The 6,220-nt window shown below is 40.7% G+C and overlaps 1 long non-coding RNA gene across 1 annotated transcript in view; it reads left to right on the top strand.

Moving 5' to 3' along the window:
* The first annotated feature begins 894 nt into the window (after positions 1 to 894).
* Positions 895 to 6,220, top strand: part of LOC137992359 (uncharacterized) — a 16,078-nt gene continuing 10,752 nt past the window's right edge. Inside the window, exons 1-2 of the long non-coding RNA XR_011121678.1 lie at positions 895 to 1,054; positions 4,131 to 4,299. This is a non-coding gene — a long non-coding RNA (uncharacterized lncRNA). The remainder of the gene's footprint in view (positions 1,055 to 4,130; positions 4,300 to 6,220) is intronic.

Consider the following 6,220-nt stretch of genomic DNA (forward strand, 5'->3'; position numbering starts at 1 on the left):
CTTCCATTCTACAGATGAACAACCAAAATGTCATTCGCCTTTTTAAACATGACATAAAACCTTTGTACACTGCAGTTATGTGTGACGCAATTCAACACAGTAAGAGACAGTTTCTTTGAGAATAACCTAATATATATCATCTATGCTAGCTGTAAGGTTTGGTTTCAAGTCGTTGAAGAGCGATAACTTGGCGACTACCAACAAAGTCGCGCAACGGTAAGAAAATACAATGTCTAAAAGGCGGGGGATTTCCGTTCCAAACTCAACTTTTTTAGAGCTGCTGGAACTTGCAAACCACAGAAACTAGCATCAAACACTACAGTCTACAGTAAGACAGGAAAAATGAAAATGGCCAAATATTAATAACACACGAGATTCCAGACGAACACAATGACCGTTTGTCGGCCAGCACATGTACGTACCTTGAGAATTTGAATTTGAGCTCGATGTGGAGGTCGAGGTCGAGCTTGAGGTGGAGCTTGAACTGGTTGAAGTGACTCCCTGACTTGGAAGACGTGATAGAGCCTCATCGACCGCCCTTTGAACTGCCTGGGATACGGCATCCGACATGTTTGTGTTTTCCCGCGCAATAGATGGTCGTGTGACTTGTCACATGTACTCGCTCGCACCGATTAGGTATTTCTTGGCCAAGCTCCTGCCAAAATGCTCAATATATTGTTTTTACTTTTAGTAGACCTGAAACAAGTTCAACAGCTTTGCTTCTTTAGCTGAGTTTGCGGGTTAACTGGATCAGGAAGTGTACCGCAATCTCCAATTTTAGTTTTTACAATTAAAATTCCATGGATATTTCATAATTCATAATAACATTTGTTTGGTTTTGCACGAGCTCATCACGACGTAATCACCTACTCTGTCACTTACATTGAGGTTGTCCTGTCTGTGTAATGAAATTAAACACACTGAGGAGCATTCACCATTCGTTGAACTGACAAGCGACCTAACGCAAGCGTGGAAGTCACAATAATCTTGCAGCATGGGCAATCGTTTTTATTGGCTGCAGTGATTGTTATCAATGTCATCATTCTTGCCCAAGGTAAGATAAACTTCTGTTGTTGTTTTCGTATCCATGCAGAAGGATCGTGCAGGTCACACGGTGCAATGCCGCTCTTCAGTTTGGTGATTGAAAACGAGAGCAGTAACTTCGCTTATTTATGATATAAATTCTGCTCTCGTACATTCAGTTAAAACAACAGACTCGAAACATTTGAATTTGAAATTGAGTCCTGCAATTCTGCTTCGTCTCACGATAGTTGCAATTCAAGAAAAGGCGTCGCCTCAAATTATCACGTACTTTTGGCAATCGTAAGACAATCACAATGTTTCAGTCTCCTTCTCGGTGCACAGTATGGTCCTTTAATTGGTTAGAATGCGTTCAAAGCTGCAGAGCTGAGCAAAATGCCTCGCAGACAACCCTTTTGGCAAGCAAGGAAGCTACAGCTCAGCTCTTCAGTCTTAGAGTGCGGCAAAGAAATGTACTCAAAGGCGTCTCGCACGCCGTCCAGCACGATTACTTTTCCTCTTTTAATTAAGCTGGGAACCACTGAACAATATTGCGTTTGTGAAGCTATCGCAGCTGTTGCCGTAATCACAGCTTGTCAAACCCCTATTTGTGCAACAGCACTCAACGAAAGAAATTCAACTAAAAGACTCAGACCGTCGGTCATTTCTAAGTTCCTTGCTATGGATATTGACCGAAAAATATACTGCTAGAACAATTGGAACTCTTCCGAGGTTTTCCGATTTGGTGGCTGAAAATTGATTGGAGTGACCTACAATTTTAAGGAAATATAATCTTCAATTCAGAAATTCATGGGCAGAAATCAATTTGAAATGAGGGCCAAGAAAAGAGGCTTAAATCGTCAACAGACGATACGCTAATGAGCTTAAACTGATCTGGGGAATGAATCTCCGGTGAAATATTTGTTGTGGAGAGTCAAAGCGTCTGAGATTTTCAGAATTTACCTCCCTAAAATGCTGTAGATGTTATAACTGAAAGGTAACTATATGAGATACGCAACCGATCCAAACGTAATTCCTTTATGCTTGTGGGTTATTTTGGAAATATTTTGGCACTCTTGGAGAGGGTCAGCCAGCAGGCAACTTTCACCTATCGATTTCAACGGCACTTCTTCATCTCCATATACTCTGAATAGTAGGAGACACGTGATCTCGTTTTTGGATCTTTTCGCCAAATTAAAGTTTCAGTAATCAAGTATAATTTCCCACTTATGATTTAATTAATGAAGCTCTTGATGATTGATTAGAAATGTACGAATCAAATGTATGGGAGATTTTCACTTGACGTCACAGCCACCAGATCCACCATGCTGGTGGACGAAAACAAAAGATCTGTCATTAACTTATTTTGTTCATCCACCAAAAGTCGTACATTTCTCTATTGCTATTGGCGTCCCTTGAGGTTGGTTGAAAACTTGCTATACCTACAGCTTAAAATAACATCATGTCGGCTTGGGGGCCGTATGTTTTCTGCCCTTGAACTCTACTGTAACTTTCAGCAATTTGCGGCATTGAAGCTATCAAACTTTTTCGAATTGTTTGGCTTTTTACTGCCACCTGCAATCACGTTTGCAGGGACAGTTGGTTGACCGTTAAAAGCAGAAAACCGATAATAGTGGACCGACATCATGGCACAAAGACTGTGAAACAAAACCAAACCGTTGCTACCGTTGAACTTTCAGCGTCTGCAACTGCCAAGTTTGAAAGGTACAGTGAAACAAGGAGGCAAAGTTGCTTGTAAAAAACACGAAGTTGAAAGAAGGGTTTCAAAGAGTGCCTGACCAAAAGAGGCGTCCAAACAAACTAATTAAGGAGGCTGAAGGGGTAGTTTCTAAAGAAACTGTGGTGCTGCGTCGGTGGGGAAGTAGTATACAAAAATTTGGTTTATCAACGGAGTTGATAATGTAAATTGACCACCGTACAGAGATTCTAAAAGCTGACGTTTCGAGCGTTAGCCCTTCGTCAGAGCGAATCGGATTCGCTCTGACGAAGGGCTAACGCTCGAAACGTCAGCTTTTAGAATCTCTGTACGGTGGTCAATTTACATTATCAACTCCGTTGATAAACCAAATTTTTGTAATTAAGGAGGCTGTCGCTGTTTATGTTTGCTCAAATTGAAAACGGAGACTACTTCGCGCCGACTTCAGCAAATCAAACACAAGTAGATTAAAACATTTCTTCAAAAAGATGAGCCGAGGATCAATAGCACTGGTGAAACCAGATGCTAGAGAAATTACTGGTGAAAATCGATAACACGTGTATCACTTCTCCTTTATTCTACTCGATCCCAAGCGATTCACATGACCTTACAATGATACAGCCGTTTGTGTTGCCGTCGTGAGGCCAAAGTATTCTCTCGGCTGACATGATCATGACAGTGCCCAATCTAAATCCAGTATCCTTTTTCGGGAAAAAAAACAAGTCACTTTGGAGAGTACTGGTACGACACAAGTTCTTGTTCCTATTCAAGTAGATTTGAAAGAGTATATGTTTACTTATTAGATGGTAAACTGAAGCGTTCTTTACAGACACATCGGGAAAGCGCGCGCCAAACATTCTAGGCATAATTCTTTCCGGATCTGTAAGGAATAATTGTGTTAGTTTGGTCAAAAATACTCCACGGAAAAGAAAATCCTGGCCCAGTTTGCCTCGTCCACATTATGGTTGTGCAATTTACTCATAAATTCGCTGAGTTCTGACTGTTTCTGCAAAGAGAGTGAGTGATACTCGTGACCTATGAACATTTATGGCACCCAATGAACAAAACGCGAAAAAAAGCTGAAATATTCGTTACATTTTTTGATTGACATGTCAGTCTTGTTTTTTTTTAATATGATGTGGATGACTGAACTTGATTTTTACGTTACCACGGCTACAAAAGTAGCCTTCGCTGAGATTCTGTATATAGCTGAGCGTACCGAGGGCCATGATGGTATGAAAGAACTTGATCTTTTACCACGAATCAATCGCTTCCCAAAAGTACTTTCTGTGCGTCTAAGTCAAATGTTGTAACGCAATTTTCCTCTTTTGCGGTGCTTTAAGCCCTTGAGTTGCGCATGTTCACTGTCGTCATTTCTTTCTCTCTTTTTCAGTGATAGATAGCCAATGAATCACACCATTCTCTCTCTTTGGCGTGCGTGACCAAGTATTTACAAGAATATTAACAATTGACGTCTTCGTGTGCTTGTCCGATGCATTCCGCTGGAGCAACGTTCTTGTTTTGCGGAATCTTTGTTCAGCATCTTCCATGCGTCGTATGCGGTATGTTTATTATTTTGAAAGAAATCACAAAGAGGCGGCGTCTCTTGCCTAGATCCCCAGTCGGTTTACGTTTAGTGCCCTCGCGATATTTTTTGCCGGCAATGTGTCCAAGGTTGTTGGCTTGTAATTTTTGGTCGAATCCGGGAAAAGTTACAATCGATATATCTATTAAAGTGTAACTTTACTTGCTCATTTTACTCCTGTGTAATCCATAGTAATGGAATCTATGCCCAGGGTGGAAACCTTTCTCCAACGTTACAGGAACGACTGTTGTCTAGTCGCCTGTATTAAACTACACGCTAGCTTGTAGAAAGAACAAATATCGTAGCTAGCTGTAGAAGATGTTAATTTGATTCATAAGAGTCAACAAGTCCACGTTACTTAACTTTTCTTACTAACTATAGTCAGAATACATTGGACGTTGTTTTTATCGACAAAAGCAATTTCTTCAAGGGTTCCATTACGCATATTCATATTCATTGACGAGCAATTCTGCAGTTAAACTTGAGATAGTTTTATCGATCGGCTTGGGAAGAAGGAGCTCACCGGGAGGGAGGAATAATGGGCAGGAAAACACCATTTCCTAACTTCATGCATGCTGTGGCCCTTCTTCATAAGTGATTGTTTTCAAATTTATTATATTCGTTATTGTTATCGGCAGTAAGTAAGTTTTAATATAGCAGGGTGTACAGGTATTCTACCAAGCCGGCCTGCTATAGCTATTACGACCGCGTACAAGTTTCCACCAGATCGATGTGATTTGTTAACGATGCATTGATTTATTTCTCGTGCTATTTTCGGGAAATATTTTTTTCATTCAGTCGTTAGCCTGGAGACGCTCAGCCGAACTTGTAGCATTCCGCGAAATAAGCTATTGTTTAATGAAACCGTTTTCAAACGACTATGTGAATAAGTATAATAAAAAAACTAGGATGGGAGAGCTGGATAAGTGCCATCTGGAACAGCTTCAGAACCGGCTTTGATGGCCTGTGTTGACCTTTACTGGTAATCTTCAAATGGCTTTTGTATAAGCCGCTTACGTCACAGCCGATTATCGTGGAGAAATCAATGCAATTGGGATTTCCTTTATTGAAAAAAAATTGACTCATTTTGGACGACGCTAGAATGTGGAGCTTAATTAAGGCCTAGTTTATACGTCGCGCTATCGTCGAATTTAATTCAAACGAATTTAATTCCAGGTCCTACTTTAACATAAATTCGACGATAAAGCGACATCTAAAACGAGTTCAATTCGTCAATTTAATTCGTCCTAGACGCTTTATCCGTCTTAAGAGGACGGATAAAATATCTTTAATTAAAGCGTCATCAGTTTATCCGTCGCACCAGCGTCGCGTCGAATGAAATGTATACTGTAACGTATACTTCCGGTCACATGACTTATTGGCGCCTTCGTTGGAGTTGGGAGCGGCCATATTTGTATGTACTGTGTTCTGTTACTTAAAAAACATGATATGGTGGCAGCGGTAAAAGAGTGATAATGAAACAATCAAGCCCGTTGAGTTTGGAAGGAAATACTAGTGAAAGTTGGAAGCAGCGTTTTGAGCTGTACTTGAAGGCAACCAAGGCTGATCGGAAGGATGAAGAAATCCAAGTTGCTACTCTGCGGCATTAATATTGTATCGGGGAGGATGGTCTTGAGGTGTTTAACACCTTTGAATTTGAGCGAGAGGAGGATAAGAAAAAGATTGATGTGGTGCTGACGAAATTTGATGATTGTTGTAGTCCTCGCAAGAATACTTTGTTCGAACGGTTTAAGTTTTGGAATCGGAGTCAACAGGAGGGAGAAACTGTAGGTCAATTCGTCACAGATCTCAAGAGAATGACCAAGAACTGTGAGTACACTGAATCTACTGATACAATGGTCCGGGATCGTCTAGTGTTTGGAATTCGAGATGCGAAA

The sequence above is a fragment of the Montipora foliosa genome, chromosome 1 (genome assembly GCF_036669935.1).
Source record: "Montipora foliosa isolate CH-2021 chromosome 1, ASM3666993v2, whole genome shotgun sequence".
In the NCBI taxonomy this organism is placed as follows: Eukaryota; Metazoa; Cnidaria; class Anthozoa; order Scleractinia; family Acroporidae; genus Montipora; species Montipora foliosa.